Consider the following 17,591-nt stretch of genomic DNA (forward strand, 5'->3'; position numbering starts at 1 on the left):
TTGTACGTTGGTGGTAAAGAGAGTTTTCCCGCCTTTTGGAGCGCGACCCTAGGGTGGTTTCAAATGTCTAGCTTTAGGCTCTGAAAACTGTATGCCGACTAGGTACCTCCAACACACATTTACACGCATCCAAGCACGCACACACATTCCAATGAGTCTGTGTGGACTGCGAACGTGGGTCCTCGGCGCCGCCGTCCTCATAACGATGTCTGCTTGGCTCAGTCAATAAATAGTTACTTACTCTATTAGTATCGGTTAGGCACCATGGTGAGCCTTATACATACACACATCAAGCAATAGTAAAGTTTGAAGTTCGCACAAACTTATATTCTGTGAAATTAATGGTGCACATATAACCCCGAATTTTGTGGAAAATATATTTGTGTGTTCGCCCACACACCTCACTCGCTTTATGTGGTTTCCGGTTTCCTCTTTCTGGTCGCTTTTTTTCTTTTCGCCTCTTCCTTTCACTCCCACATTATTTTTCATTCTCAATTTTCTTTCTATTTCTCCCCGTTTCTTTTTGTCGGATTCTGCTTGAAGCATTCACAGTTCACAAAACCTCTCAATCTAGCGCTCAGAAACCACAGCTGCGTGCCTCTTTGGGTCAGAATGCCCTACGTAGCGCCAGGCAACTATGCAGAACCCTTAACTCACAAGACCTCTCCCCTCAAGAATCCACTTCAGTTTCCATACTCCTCTTCTCTTCCCCCCCCCCCGTTCAAAATGACCCTGCTCACTCAGCCCATCTCCCCCTCTCCAGTTCACAGAGTGGGAGATTTTGGAAAAACAAGCATAGGCATAGCCAATAGGGCTCTTCTTTGGGAGCTTATAAGTGTTTAGCCATGCAACAGTTTGTGGTGTTGCACTAAGGATATTTTGCTGCATAACTAAATACTTATAAGGTCCCAAAAGCGAGACCTATTGGCTATGCCAATGCTTGTTCCTTTTCTCTTCTAAACATAAACTTGATGGTGCTATAATTCTAGGGCACTAAGTACTTCTTGAAGTTAAATTTGAGGGGTGCTTACTATTAGATCCAGCTTCATCAGATTCCAAGGCACTTACTGCATTTATCACCCCAAATCTGTCTTTCAAAACCTACGTATCATTTGGCGCTTGTGTCTTTCAGCCCATGTCTGAGGTACTGAAATATTAAAGTGATGTTGTCTTCTTTCAAGATGATATTCTGGTTTTTGGCACACAATTTATTAACGTAGTGAGGCATTGAAAGTTGTGTTGGAGAGACTTTTGGTGGCCTTTATGACCTTGTGTAAAGAGAAATATAAAGTTATGCAACAAGAATTGGAGTTTTTGGGATACTCAGCTTCTGCTGATGGAAGCAAGCCATAAGCGGTTTTGGTCCGTGTAATTTTGAATGCAGTTACTCACATTGATAAAGTCCAACTCCTGTCCTTCATTTTTTTTGTTTAAATGTCTTTATTAGCATTTTTTGTCCGTATAAAAGAAACAATAACTTTCACAATGGTTTTATCACTTACTTCACCTTTAAGTACAATTTTCTTCCTATGTCTACATTTCTGGCTAACGCAAGAGCCACACTTGGTGGTTGGGTCTCTCCCCTGTTCTGTTAGTTAGGATCTAATGTTACCATTTCTATCACAGCTTATGTTATTCACTTTTACACTCAACGTAGATGTCCGGTATCTGCACGTTAACTTGAGCCTTGCTTTATAACATAAAAGAAAAACTTGCGTATTGGCAGATCAAATGCGGTTTACATTATACATATGTGACCCATTTTTCCTAGATTTAAACAATTTATCGCTAATCTTTAAGATGACTTATTATAACAAACAAACCAGCACATTAAGGTCGTTACACATTATCACCATGCATGTATCGTTTGATGGTCCAGCCCCTCCCCATTTGCTCCCTCATTGCATTGTCTTATATTTCAGTTCACATTTAGCAGCGCCCCTGTGTTCCCTTGTCCATTTTTCTTGTCTGATTCCCCTACACCAATGCTTGTATGTGCCGTGGGATGTGTTCAAATAAAGTGGTTGCTTCTACTATGTCCTCACCTCCATCCTACCAGCTCCGGTCCTTCATGGACATGATAGAATATAACTCTTAAGTTTGCGCAAGATTTTGCGAGTAAGACAAAAGACATGCATATTTTGTTGAGAAAAGGGGTATCATTCTCTTGGCATGAGCCACGGCAGAAAACATTTGATGCCATTGATGCTGCAGAGACCGAATAATGAACCCAATCGATGTCGACAAGAAAACTAACATCACTGTAGGCACCAGTGTGCCCGCTATTGGGGCAGTATTGTCACAGGTACATGCTAGTAGAGTAATGACTGTTACCTGTGCCTCCCTATCCTTGACAAATTTAGAAAGGAATTATTCAGTAGTCGAGAGATTCGTTGGCGTCAGCCTGGGGTACAAAGTACTAATGATGGATATTTATACCTAGGCATTAAACTGGATCTGTAAATTTTCAGTAGCTCTCCCACACCAGTAGTGGGCGTCTGCTCCACCCAGGTAACGATAACAAAACCATTGTGGCATCACTGGAGCTAATAATTGCCGATCTCAGTTTCCTGGCATCAGTTCCCTTTTTTCCACGCCTTCGACTCTGATCCAGAGCTCACTGACTATCAAGAGGTTTCTCACAAATCTTCCTGTTTCAGTGCTAATGTTTTACACCCGAACGTTTGGGCTTTCTACAGTGTCTGGATTGTGATGAACAAATGCCCAATACTGTCCCTCACTCGAATTGTATGTGGTGCTTGAGTGCCAGATCATGATTCTTGTTCTGGTTACTTTTGCCTCAGTGTGCACCCCAAGGCTGCTAAGGAGAAGGCGGCCAAGCTTTTCAGGGCTAGGACCCAGAATGAACTTTGAAGTCAACTTCATTCCACGGTTTGAATGAAGTTTCCAACCCTTTTTCATCGAGTAATATGAAGCATAAGCAACATTGATGTGCTTTTCCTCCAGGTAAGTCTCCTAATCATCCTCCGCCTTGTGAGGATTCATTTTTAGAGCCGTAGTTGGAGTCTGTTAGTCTGGTGGACCCGGTACAGCTGACTCCTCTGATGTCTTCCTCCAGCACTACATCAGCCGATGTTTACCATTTTGGGTTCAGATCCTGCTGCATTTCATAGCAATGTTCGACCCATTCAGTCAAGCGGGGGTCCCCTATGGAGCACCTGCAGACCCTATGGGTCCTTGTACTGGCTTCCGCTGGACGTTCTTAAAAAGCAGTCGGTGGGATTTTTGTCACCTCTGCCTTGTATTGTGCTACCACCACAACCACCATTGCTGTCACCGAAGCTGCTGACGCTGCCCACAGTGCCAGACTAAAGCCTGCTGGCTCCAGGCATCATCCTGTCAGCACCAGTGCCACAAGACATGGCTCCGCCAGAAGATACACTGGCTTTTGTACAGTTCAGGCATAAAGTTCAGCCTTTGGAGAACAAAGCCTACAGACCATGCCAGACAGCTCCAACACAATAGTGGTAAACCATACATGACCTATTTTTCTCTGACTCTGATCCAGTGAAGGTCCATGATACTCATGACAGTGATGACGGGTAGTGGTTGTCACCTGATTCTGTGGACCCCTTGGACCTTGGGGTTGCTTGTAGTGTAGACACATAGCTAAAACTGGAGATGGAGTTTCTTTCTGGTTCAGCTCTTCCAGAAATTTCCTATTTGCATGCCGATCTCAGAAAAGCAGCCGAGGTGTTGGATTTACCCATGCCTACTGTCGCAATTAAAGCCAGCCTTCTTACTGAGGTACGTCCGAAAGCAGCACATGCAACGGACCCCCACCTACCATTTAATGACGCTTTGCTGGATCCTAATATGGGAGGCTGGGAGATACCTTGCCCACCCCAGCAGATCTGGCTGCCCACCCTTGTCCTGAAAGTTTTGCATGGGCTTCCTGTTGCCCAAAGCACATGTCAGGGGCTTGTGTGATTACTCCCACGGACAGGGTATCCAAATGATTGGAAGCATGGGGTAAGAAAATCTTTTCTGCTGGGATTGTAGCCTTAACATTTGTCAATGCCCCTAACCGTTTGAAAAGTACATGCATGCCCGTTGGGACAGGTCCCCGTTAGTTATCCCACAACTACTGGACCATCTCAAAAGCCATTTTACTGAAGTGATCAAGGACATCCTGGATATTTCAAAGAACGCATTTAAAACGGGCTTGGGCACTACTGACTTGATTACCTGAACTATCGAAACTTCTGTTTCTCTCCGTCGCCATGCATGGTTGTGTTTGTCTGGTTTTTCTTCAGATGTGCAATAAATGTTGATGGACTTTCCTTTTGATGGCACAAAACGTCTTGTAGATAAAGCTGATACTGCCCTTGTATACTGAGCTACTGCATGTTCTATGGATCTCCAGCCACCACTTAGAGACTACATACCGTTTTGGATGTTTTACAGTTTCTATTGTGGCTTCATCTTCCTCCAGCTACAGTCTGGACAACCCCAGCGGCTACAGTGCTATAAATAATCCCTTTCTCAAGGAGTACAATGGTAGAAGCAAAGCACGTAATACCCACCTAACAGTCTCCGCCTCTTCCTCCTTCACTTTGCCACCAGGGAAGCAACTATGGTTCACCTTTGCCAGAACATCAGGGGCCAGTGGGAGGTGGGCGTCCTACTTACTACAATCATGGAATGCCTTTACTTTGGATCAGAGAGTCCTACAAATTGTAGAAAATTAGTATGCCCTACTCTTTCAATAGCAAAAACAACAGATGATGGGCAGAATCCTGAACAATGCAAACATTCACCCCCCCCAGTCAACAGATCTGGGTTTAATCCATCCTTTATTTGCCCACCACCCCACCCCAGTTTGGACCCAGCCAAATGCAAATCAGTTTTGACCCTGCGCCTCATGGGAACAGACCTGCCTGAACTGCTAAGCCAGGTCCTCCCTGGACCAGAAACAAGTATCATGCGACAGGTTTCGCGGTATCACCCCTTATCAACCAGGCTAGCTTGAATCCAATGGCGCAGTGTGCACTGGACCCATGCCTGGGCATACCCTTCTCACTTAGGGCAGCAAAAGCAAAAAGAACAGGTGATGGACAGAATGCTGATCAATGCAAACATTCACCCTCAGTCAACAGATCTGGGACTGTTCCCATAGGTAGCAGGTTCAAGGCAAATTTTCATGACGAGGGGTGAAACCCCCGAAACCTGTCCCAGGATGCTTGTTTCCAGTCCAGGGAGGACCTGGCTTGGCAGTTCGGGCTGGACTGTTCCCACGGGAAACTGGGTCAAGACTGATTTGCATATGTCTGGTTTAAACTAGAATGCCATGGCGAGCAAAAACAACGATGGATTTAGACTCAGAACACTGTACTTGGGTGAATGTTTGACATTGTTCAACATTCTGTCTATCAATTGTTCTTTTTGCACCACTCTTTCAAAAGCCCTCCCCCTTCAACTCCCTAAATCCACCCTCAGTCAGCCAACCGTGTGAAGGGCCATCTCCATATCCTGCAATAAGATGTGTCATCCTTGCTGAATACAAGGACCGTAGAATTGGTGCCAGGGCCGGAACTTGGGCAAAGGTGCACCAGATACTTACTCGTTCATAAGAACAAGGAAGAAGGCTGGCAATCTTTATCTGATCCTCTACCTTGGGGTCTTGAACTTCTTCCTCCACAAAGAGAAGCTCAAGATGCTATTATTAGCTTAGGTTCTTTTTCTGCTGCAAGCGGGACACTGGATGGTTTCATTTAAACTGTAGGACACCTCTTTCCTAATCCAGATCCTGAAGTTCCTGCTTTTTGAGATGAGGTCCACTCACTATCAGTTTGCGGTACTCTTATTTGGTTTGACATTGGCACCTCAGGATTTCAAAAGATGGTGGTGGCGGCGGCTCACATCTGGAGGCCAGGAATCTCCATTTTTCCATACCTGAACAACTCTCTACTCAAAGAAGAGTCACAACAGATCGTGCTGCATTACTCACATTGACCATTATCACTGGTGTCTGACTTGTACTTTTCTATCCATGTTCTCTCATCCCACCTGGAGCCCTCACAGCGCTTCCTGTTCATGTGGGCAGTTCTGCATATTATCTCGCTTTGAGCCTTTCCTCCTCTTCACAGAGTCTGAGATATTTGGGATATGTGTCACTGGAATGAAACCTTAACGGGGTTTCCACCATTGGACTCGCCTCATGTAGACCCAAGAACTCACTCTCCTCCTTTTGCAAGACACGTCACACTTTGTGCTGGACCCCTTTAAACCCGGCTTCTCCTTTGTAGACTGGCTGAGCAAGACTTTGACATCAAACCAGCAATGTCAGGAGAGATGGCTTTCGGAGTTTCCTGTGAAGAGGGTCCGCGGATGGTCCTGAGGGAGGATGAAATGACTGCCGCTAAGGAACAGAGACCCCGTTTCAGGAGGAATCCTGCTGAGGGCGGACCAGCCAGCTGATGGAGCGTAGCAGAAGAGGGCCATTGAGGGGGAGAGCCCAGCAGCTGAAAGGAGGGTAAGCCGCCAGTTGGATACAAGTGCCAGCCTCGCTCCAGTGAGAGTGTGGCTCTCACAGGTTTGTATCCGCTTGAAGGTCTGGGGAGGAAGGGAGAACATGGGAGAAAAAAGCCCTCTAGTGGGTGGGGTATAGACAAGACGGGCATAGTAATTTAAACGTTGGCCTTTCTTTCCCTTTTATTTGTTTTGCTTCTCTTAAGCCACACTGAAAAGCACTAAAATTAAGGGTTGCACAGTCTCTACAGTGCTTTGGTGCACAAGTTGGTTCCATGAGTTTGGGCACTATAACGGCACTTGGGTGATTGGTAAGTCCATATAAACAAGCATGATTGTTACTTACCTGTCATATGTTTTCCTTATACCGAGAGGAGGCAAGTGACTGTTTGATGGACCACTTTACTAAAGTAGAAGAATCCTACTACCTCGAGGAGGAATTGGGGCATAGGCTTATTGGTTTTCCACATCTTTGTCTGAAATAAAATTTGTGGTATTAACCCTACAGGCTCATTGCTGTAATTCGCCTGAGATATCCCTCCCCTTAGTTCACTATATGCTTCTAATGTTTGTTAAAGGGGCGGAATACTAGTCATGAAGGTCTCACGCCTGCTAGATCTACTGGGTTCGTATAATTTCCTGGTTATATCTGCATGCTTTGAAACACACAACGGAGACCCTGCTGTAATACACTTTGTCCGGCCTCTGTCCTAAATAAGTCGTTAAAGGGTGAAAGAAGGGGGATAGAAGGGAAAATGAATAGGTTTTTTTATTACTGCCCTTACCCACTATATAGCGGCATGCTGCATCGTAGGGCCGCTAACAACGCCCAGCTGCAGACCAACACACTGGACGGAGCGCTGATTATTTTTGTGTGATGTAGAAAAAGAGAGAGAGAAGATAAGGAAAAGTTTCCCTGATAAGGGATCCCTAGTGCAGAGGGAAAGTGAAATAAAACTGCCTAAGGAGGTACCATCTGAACACCTTTATTATTGGTCCACCTTGACAGGATTAAAAATCAAACAAGCATTGGCATAGCCAATAGGTTTCGCCTTTGGGACCTTATAAGTGTTTAGCCATGCAACAGTTGTTGTTGCACCAAAGATATTGCTGCATAACTAAATACTTTATAAGGTCCCAAAAGCGAGACCTATTGGCTATGCCAATGCTTGTTGAACATCTAATATGCTTAGACAAATTGAGCAGGTCTACTATGTCACAGCTGGCCAAACTATGCATCTCATTGATATGAAACGAAGTCCGCGTGGAACATCACGCCCGTTGTCGTTCTGTCAAAATTCTCTTGGTGAGCATCCCACATCAGTGCTCAGGAAGGGAGCGCGCCTGCTGCGTTCCAGTATTCTTACACACTCTTCAAAAAGGGAGAAAATATAACAATGCAGATAGCTAAGCATTCTGCAACATTGCTTAGAAAAAAAGAGTGACTGCTCTAATACAGCGTGGGGACCTTCTACGAAACTCCAGAAAAGCACAAAGACTGCTGTGCTGGACATTTACCACAGTGCCCGTGCCTTTTCCACGTCACAGCTCGCCAAGCATTCTGCCACGTCACAGCTCGCCAAGCATTCTGCCACGTCACAGCTCGCCAAGCATTCTGCCACGTCACAGCTCGCCAAGCATTCTGCCACGTCACTGCGACGTCACAGCTCGCTAAGCCTGGTCTGAGGAGCACTCCTGAGCTTATAGGGCTGAAAGCATCCATTGGAGAGCCACAGCGGATTACAGAGCATAGAAGCCTATTTTTGAACTTCTACTGACACAGGTATGGATAATCTATGTCATACATCCAGGAAGTCAAAGCGGAGAGCACGAGTAAACCTAAAACTTCGGTGGCAGTGTTTACAATCGGAGTCCCTGAGGGAAGTAAGCACAAGTCCGGTACCTGCTCTATTAACCTGTGAGAGACTCTTTGCTACCGATAAACCCTAGGAATCTACCACAACACACAACTGTGCTGCATGCTCGCGGTTATCGAAGGAAAACGGTACCGCCTGGCATTAACATTGTAATCTCCAAGAATACACTGCCGGGCATCTCAAGAAACCCAGACAAGCTCCAGGTGAAGTGCCGAAGCGGAGGGGACAGGAGCAGTCCAGATGTATGAAAGAATCTGTGTTCACCAGCCCAGAAATGTGCTTTACAAACAACAACAAATCTACTCCGCTTTACAATCAACAACAAATCTGCTCCATGCGTACACAAAGGCGGACTTGAGTGGAGGACAGCTGAGCACAAGAGAGTAAACAAACAACAAGAAGCGCGAGAGAAGCACGAGCAAAAAAAGGAGACGCGAGGGCGGAGCGAGTGAGTGGCCAGGACATGTGGGTGAGGAGAGTGGCGCGATCCCGCAAGGTGGATGCCGCCACAAGCACGAGTGTGTGCTTGAATATGCCCAGAGCGACGGCTAAAAGGCCTCCTAAGCAGCGCATGCGCGCTGCGTAGGCGAGACCTAAAAAGGGGGTGGTACAGGAGGAGTTACCACTCCTTTACCCCATCTGCATTTACCAACATGTTTCAGCCACTCTTAGTTGCCCTACTGGGTCACTATCATCCTTCATGGTATAGATCCCTCTTGAAACTGGTCTTTGTCACAATCTGACCAAATATGGAAGAAGGTTAAATCAACCTTACTTGTTCATCATAACACATTTGCCAATAGCATCCAAGTTTTTTAATTTAGTCTCCGAACCCGGGACTGTAGTGAAAACACCGCCCTGTAGTCACACATTCGTCAAGGGTCGATGTCTCCTGTATTCGCCACTCCACGTCCTCTACATGCTGGCACATTGGGCTCTGGCATAGTGTCTTCGCAGGCAGTGGTTTCAATATGGGGAAGATTTGGTGGATTTCATAGTGGTGTCCTGAAATACTGCCGTGGATTTTGCCTGTTGGTTCATGTAGGAGAGCTTACTTCTAGGGATGTCCTATCTTCCACCAACTGTGACCTCTGCAGTGACGGATGCCTCCACTCCTGGGTGGAGTGCTCATCTGGAGGAACTGGAGTTCAGGGGCCTTTGGTCTCCAGAGCAGCACATGCTTCACATCGATCTGCTAGAACTGAGAGTAATCTGGTTGGTTATCAAGGCCTTTCTCCCTTCCTTTTGCATTCGGTCCATATAGATCTTGCCGGACAATATAACAGTGATGTAGTACATCTATAAGCAGGGAGGAATGGGGTGTCAACTCTTCTGTCACAAGGTGCTGAGGCTATTGGCTTGGGAGCAACAGCAAGCGATTTGGCTAACTGCCAATCACTTGGCTAGGCTCCTAAATGTCAGGGCTGACGGTCTGAACTGGTGTTATTTTTCAGATCACAAGTGGTGTCTTAGTCGGAGGTGGTACAGGACATCTTTTCCCTGTGGGGAACACCTTAAATGGATCTTTATGCCACACTGGAAAATACTCGATACCCTCAGTTCTGTGCCCTTCATTTCTGTTAAAGTGAGCCTTGAAGGATGTTTTTTGGTTGCGGTGGGGTTTTCTGCTTCACTACCTGTTTTTTCCTCCATACCCTTGATTCCTTGTGTACCGATAGAAGGACAGGAACCACCAGGCAGTCATTCTTATCCCTCCATTTTGGCCGAGGAGGTTGTGGTTTGTAGACCTTCTGTGCCTCTACCTGTGCCCCCCGCTCCATTTACCTCTCAGGGAAAATCCTGCACCCCAATCTCCAGACGTAATCTGTAGAACCTCCACCTCCATGCATGGCGATTGAACAGAGGCATGTGATCTTTTTCACCTGGCCCCGGAGTTTGTGAATGTAATTCTATCTGCACTCTTCGGTATAGAATCTGAATAGATCTGCAAAAGCGATCTATTCTGGAAAATGGAATCGGTTTCTTCACCTTTTATAGGCCTGCCTATCTGAGATCCTCCGTTTTGCACTCTTGCAGGGCTCTGCGGTGGGCAATGTTAAAGAATACATGGAGTCCCTGTCGACTCTCCTTTGTCTTCCTGGCCAGCCTTCCCTCTTCTAATCTCCCATTTCTTAAAAGGACTGGCATAATTATATCCAACGCGTTTCGTTATGTTTCAATGGGGACTAGATCTCCTTTTGACATTTTTGATGGAGCCTCAGTCTGAGCCTCTTCACAGTTGCCAGTTAAGGCTGTTAACGCTGAAGGCAGTATTTTCTTGGGTGCAATGAAGTCTGGTCAGTGAATTGCACCTACTGAGCGTCTGTCCCTCTTCTTCCCCGACAAGTTAGAACCAGGGCTGCATATTTCATCTGGGGCAGTCTATTACCCTTCCCTCTGTTTAGCCCCATTGCATCGTACAAAGTAGGAGTGGCTGTACCAGTTGGCTCTCACTTTTTACATAGACTATACAACAGGAATCCAATATGATGAACATCTCTTTGTGGGCTCTGCTGGGTGTAGGCAAGCTAGTCCAGAAATGGACGTTATCTCGTTGAATAATTAATAAGATTGCAAGTTGGAGATTGTTGTGTTCAGGTGAGTGCTAGGCCATTTATTTTACTGATAGGGTGAGCTTTTCATTATGAAGCATATGTTTTAATGGAGGGTGATATATTTGTGCCTACTCAATATATATGAGACAAGCTAATCTTTTTAACCCAAGAGTCATTTTAGCATGGACTATGACTTAAAAAAAAAGGTGAAGGAAAGATATTGAGATGGAGACACAAATTAACGAAGGGATCATTGAGTGTAAAGTTTGCAAAGATTGTGAAAAAGAGACTTGCAGTTGCACAGGAAATGTTAGTCCGCATGTGCAAGACCTGGGTGCCCCCTGGGTAAAGATTTGCTTGGATTTTATTTGGCTTTTGACTTTAATGGAACATCAGCGTTATACTGCTGTGGTGGTAGATGTATACTCTAAGTGGTTTGAGGTGGGTTTTCATACAAATCATTACTACTGGCAGTACCATCACTTTGCTTAAGGAAATATTTAGCAGGGAAGGAATCCCTTCTTCCATTGTGACTGACAATGGCACACAGCTTGTCTCGTGAAATGAGAGTTCTTTGGAGTGCTTAGGGGTCAAATACATCAGGACATCCTTTTATAACACCCAGGCTAGTGGCCAAGTTGAGAGAACTGTTAGAATGATCAAAGGAGCCATAGAAATGGCTATGAGGAGTGGCCACAATCGGTGTGCATACTCGCATGACTCCATTTACTTGTACGTGGGAGTGGCCAGTGAGTTCTAAATTGGTACCCCAATTCCTGAAAGATTTGGTAACTGGGGACAGTGACACACTTTTAGAGAAAATTGGTGGTCACAAAAGAATTGGTAGAGATAGGCTGAAAGTGATGGACAGCTGGGGGTTGTCCAAATTTAGGGGGGCATACTGGGTTAAATATGCATCTAGAAGTTGGGTAGAACTGGAGAATGGGAAAAGATGGAATTTGCAAAGTGTTGCCTTGTATTAGAAAGTTGGCATATGTGACCAGGGGGATGATGAAGAATAGCAGTGGCTTGATGCTGATGACTGATATTGAAATGACAGGAGTTGGAGGTGGTGGTTTGTTAGTTTGTCTAACTAACCCGGGAGATGCGACGGTAGGAAATGGGGATGTTGTACAATGTCACCAGGTGCAGCGTGACCAAGAGAGAGGTGATCTCAACCGGTTCAGAAGACCAACCGGTTGGTTGGAAGATTATGCTCATTTAGATTCTTTGACATTTTTCATCTTTTAAATCTTTTACCTAAGTCTTTGCTTCTTAGCATCCAGTGTTACTCAATTATGGGCATTTTACAACTAGATGCGGACTGTGTTAAGCCACATATCCATTAATTATCTTACATCAAACTATTATTTTAATGTGTATTGCTCTTTTTCTTTTTTCTACCAAGTTCTTTTTCTTCATCATTTTTTCCCCCCTTAGTTTTGTTTCTTTTGTGCCACAGAGGAAAAGAGTTGTTTTGTGACCTTAAGACTGGATGGGATGTTTGTGTGTCTATTCTGTTCCTCCCCTTTGTCAGCATTGCACTGGAGGCAGTGCTTTTGAACTGACCACCGGGAGACACCACCGACATCCTTCCAAAATGGACCTGCAGTGTCTGTGAGTAGATTGCAAACATGAGAGGGCCTGAAAATGTGGCAACTTGGGAGTAGATTGGAAATGTGCTGAGGGAGTTCTGGCATCGGGTTGGAAAAACAGAGGTGGTCTAATGGTGCATTGGAAATTCAGGATGGAGGCACAGAGGAATTGTACACAATGGAAACAACTGGGATCAAACTAGAAATTGAAGAAGGGCCCTGGGAGCTCAATGGATCTGTGCTGCTGTAAAGTGGTTTAGTGATTTGGGTTTGGATTAGGAAAACTGAAGAAAAGGGTTAATGGGAGAAGAGTGGAAATGCTGTGATGAGAGGTCTGGGAGCACATTGGAAATAAATGGATGTTAAAAGAGATCTGGGAGCCAATTAGAAACATGAGTCAAGGTGGGTTAGTGTTTGTGTATAGAGTGGAGATGCATAGAGGGGAAAGAGCTAGGAGCGGATTGAAGATGCACCAGGGGGAAAGGGCCGGAGCTGAATCGAGATGTGCAGAGAGGAAATAGTTGGGAATGGAAAGAGAAGCACATTGCAGCGCTGACGCCAGTGATGGAATTCGGGCAGAGTGGGGGGAGTGTGGGAGAGGGTTGGAGACAATAGCTGCTTCGTGACATGTACACTGGATTGGGGTGCATGGAGAAGTCCAAAGAGTGCCATATGGGTCTAAGCCGCAGGGAGGTGACCCATGACTAAAGTTTAAGGCTCGACTCAAAGTGGCTCAAGACTGGACAGTTGCAACTGTGGCTTATGACAAGGTGGTCCTTGGCTGAACAATTAGGCTGGACCCACATTACTGTGGCTTGGCAATAGGATTGTTTAGCTAGGACTGTCTCAAAGCTGGGGGAGAGGGTCTAGATCTAACCACAAGGTGGTCTATTGCTTTAAAATAGGCCAGAGGGTCGCATTGCAGTGGAGAGCTGCTGGTGTATGTGAACTAGCGCCCCTATATGCTTCACTGACAGGAGATGAAGCTCCCACCCCTTGAAGTGGTTTGTAGCTATAGAATATGTTCAGGCATACTGTGATGTGGCTAATTGCCTGTAAATGTGATATACCATCCCCTTCTTCTGCTCCTAACATAGAACTTCTCCATTGCAACATTAAAACATGATCTCTTTGTGATTAAAGAATAACTCGAAATGTAGTTGAAGGACAGGCACTGAACCATCTCCCTGCTCACCTTTCCAGTGAAGGTTCTTGAGAATAAAATGAACCACAAACTCACCGAACACTTGGAACACAGCAACCTCCTGGCAAGCTATCTATGAAGAAACCGGTAAACACAATCTCATCCACCTGCTTCCACAATCTATGCATACTCCACAAGCTCGTCCGGTGTCTCACAGTCCATACCAGAAGGACTGTCACGCAAGCCCTCGTCACCAGTAGGCTGGACTACGGGAACACACTCTACGTAGGAATCACCGCATGCCTCCTGAAGAGATTACAGACAACAGAAGACTCGCCTGCAAGACTCATCGTGACCTCCCCAGATGGACCCACATCACACCCCACTCCACCTCAAGAAGCAACACTGGCTCTCGATCCAGAAGAGCTGCCAGCTCAAGAGGTTGGCCTACGTATACAAAGTCCTGCATAACAAAGGACCTGCATACATGAACAAATGCACGACCTTCCTCAAACTGACCAGACACCTACTATCTGCCTCCCTCTTCCTTCCCGACACCAGTCGAAGCAACAGTGGAGGATGTTCGTTGCACCTCAGGACCGCCTCATCACTCCGGCAATTCAGCAAAGGCGTCAAGCCTGGCTGTTCGAGTGAACAGATCACCACGGAGCAGTTAGCAACTCCAGGACCTTGAGAACCCCACCGGTGATTTGCTGCACTTTATAAATCCTTGATTGATTGATTTTGATTGACACCAGTATGCGACCGCCAACGCCTGACCCCCCTCGATCAGTCATCACTCCCTCTTACTTACCCTAGAACCACAAGAACTCATGATTCCATGGGACATACCAACCCCAACCTATCCCAACCATTGATAATGAACAAGTAAATCGGCAACATAATACAATACAAAATAACAATACAAAAGAACAAACCTGAATGACCAAAATTGGCTGCCACGGTTGGCACATTCCATGAAATGTTCCAACCCCAACAGTGAGTTGTTTCACTTTCTGTTTAGAAGACCCCCATGGGGATAGTAGTGTGCCCTATGGAAGCACCTGTGGAAGAAGAGCAGAGATCCCAAGCTCTGTGTTGACAGTGAATGCCTCGGTGAGTTTTGAATGAAGCGGCTTATCTGTAGGGCAGTATTTCCTGACTTCAGGGGTGTCATTTCATTGCTAGGTAGTCTGTGAGGTGTTCAAGGCAGAGGTACCTTATTACAGGGCTGAACACCCCACTGGCAGGGAAGGAAATCTCCGGATACTAAATTTGCTTCCGTAAGACATGCCAGGTGGACTTTGAGCACTTTCCACACTTCACTGATGGTGGACTTTGGTCAGAAATTCTTTAGACGACCAGGTGGAGGAAATGTGCGGAAGCTGCAGTCTGGGAGAAACCGGTGCATTACGACCGGACCAGCCGGATGTGGTGGTCCTGTGCCAGAGCACCACCCGAGGTGAGTGGTGCTTCCCTGTGTAAGATGAGTTTCCAGAACACCTCTGAGACTCTGTCAAGGTTTTCACACGGTGGCCTGATTAGCCCATGTGTATGGCATCAGTGTGTCTGTGGCGTGTGTTCAGCCCTCCAGTGAAGTCTGGCTTCGGGTCATGTGCTTTATAGAGGCGCCTTTAAGATTAGGCACTGTGGCGCCACCGGAGACGACCTCCCAGCAAACACTGAATTCACCAAACCCGTCGGCCTTCCAGGAGTGAGAGCTGGCTTCAGCGTCCACAGGAACAGCCTCCTCTGTCCTTCTGTATGTAGTTTAAGTGGGTGTTTGCTCTCGTGTATGTGTAACGGTACTCTTTTCTTGCTCATATTGTGTTAGGCTCTTGGTGTGATCCTCGTTTAATGGACTCATCCGTGGTGAAAGGCGGGCAGTTGTAATGTGTATTCCCCTGGGTACAGGCCAGGGCTTGTGATTTGGGGCAGCTCTGCCCCTTGGGCCGATCAGTGGGGGTGGATCTGGGCTCGGACCACTAGATTGTCTCTTGTCCAGGATGTAATGGTGGGGGGGAGGGGGGGGGGGGTAGGGTCCCAAGTTCTGCGAGCACCAGCACACTTTAGCCATATCTGAATACCATGTTTTCCTTTTCTGTATATTGTTACGAAGGAGAGCATGCGTTATGTTTTTCGTATTTATGCATATTGACTGTATTTCTAAAATGTCAGGCATTTTATGCTAAACTTCACTTGGTCTTTATTAATTATGGGTGTATGCACGTTACTTTTCCTCTGTGCTCCCTGCGCCCACCCCAGATGTATCGGGGAGTGTGTGAGAGAAGGTGCTGCTATTACTCCCCCTCTGTGCTGCCTGTAATCGCTGTCTGCACTGCTGTCAATGCCTTGGGGAGTCTGTGTGGCCACTACAGCCTGTGTAGTCTGTGTCCTCCTCGGAGCTGTCAGTTGGTGTGTGGACATAGCTCTGAGTTCGCTGCCCAAGTCCTCCTCTGTGGTTTTTAGGGTGGGTGTGTACATTACCCAGTGTCTGCTCTCCATATGCCATTCTCAGGGGGTGCCTCTGTGTTGTCTGTAGCCTACCTAGAGGTTTCAGGGTGTGTGTGGACATTAACTGGCGTCTACTGTCACTTGCCCTTCTCAGCAGGTGCTTCTGTGCTGTCTGTGTCCTCCTAAGAGGATGCCGGCAGGGTGTGTGGGCATTACTTTGCACCTGCATTGCTTGTACCCACCTCGGAGGATGCAAGTGGTCTGTGGAAGTGGCTTGGCGCGCTGTCCAGATCCCCCTCGGAGGTTTCAGGTGGTGTGGACGTTACTGGACTTCTGCGGTTCCTCTGCCCTCCACGGAGGATTCGGGAGGGCTGGGGAGGGACTTAACTCTGCCTCTGCCAGTCTCAGGGGTTTCAGGGCATGTGTGGGCATTCCTTGGTGCAGGCTGCCTGTGCCCTCCTCGGAGATATCGGGCGTGTGGATAATATTACACTGTCTATGCTCTCTCATACGTTGTGGGCGTTTCTGTGCTGCGTGTGCCCCGCTCACAGGTTTCAGATCACTTTATTCAGTATATATTTATTTATTTTGAAGGTTTTATATAGCGCGAACAAGACCCTTGCGGGTATCAGAGCGCTTTACATGTCGTATATTAGAAATAAGTATAAGCACAAGAACATACAATTAGAGGTTATTTAGATATAATTTGCTCCAAAGTACAACAAGTAATTACAATACAGTGCTCAATAATACAGACTAATATTTTGAATACAGTAATAAGTAAGTAATTCACATGAGTTTATTATGGACAATAGGCAACACCGGGCACAGTGTGGTTAACTATAGAAGGGCAAGTAAACTCAAGACATACATTAAAACAATAACATGATAAAAACAAGACCACTATCTAAAAAATATACACTGTTTTATTTCATTCTTTTTCTTTTTCTATGATATTATTTTTGAATAGAAAATATTTTTTACATATAAAAGTAACGTGTACAAAAATAATCCCAATATTATAGGTTGAACCACATGTGTTTTCCTTTAAACAATCCATACAATAGACATCATGATTTTATGTTCTCAATTACACAATTCCTGAATTCTATATCTCTGATGGATCAATTATTTCAATTACAATCCTTTCATTTGCATATCAATTTGAGCTTTTGTCCATATTTAATAACTATACAGAGACTGGCGGCTTTGCAGAAAAACTGACGCGTTTCGGCTAGGCCTTAATCAGGACTACGTCACAGTGGTTACTCAATCTGTCTCGTAGGAATCACAAGTGCCCCTTGCTTAAAATGGTACAGTTACATGGAGGTTTTCTCCCCTGAATATGATTAATAGTAGTCTTATGGGCCCTGTGTATGGTTCCTCATGGGGAAGAGATGAAGAAAAATTGTAGCCTCTCCTCATTTATCAGATCTGGCGACAGGGTCACTCAATATCTATTTATATCTCAGTC

General features: G+C 45.9%; 1 protein-coding gene across 6 annotated transcripts in view; it reads left to right on the forward strand.

Moving 5' to 3' along the window:
* TJAP1 (tight junction associated protein 1) overlaps positions 1 to 17,591 on the forward strand; it is a 352,145-nt gene that overhangs the window by 15,189 nt on the left and 319,365 nt on the right. Inside the window, exon 1 of one of the 6 annotated variants that reach the window (XM_085610315.1) lies at positions 15,008 to 15,125. The exons of 4 other annotated variants lie outside the window; for them this stretch is intronic. The gene's annotated coding sequence lies outside the window, so the exon portion shown is untranslated. Of the gene's footprint in view, positions 1 to 15,007; positions 15,126 to 17,591 lie in introns of those variants that run through there. One more of the 6 variants, XM_085610313.1, reaches the window with a different exon arrangement.

The sequence above is a fragment of the Triturus cristatus genome, chromosome 6, assembly GCF_964204655.1.
Source record: "Triturus cristatus chromosome 6, aTriCri1.1, whole genome shotgun sequence".
Lineage (NCBI taxonomy): Eukaryota > Metazoa > Chordata > Amphibia > Caudata > Salamandridae > Triturus > Triturus cristatus.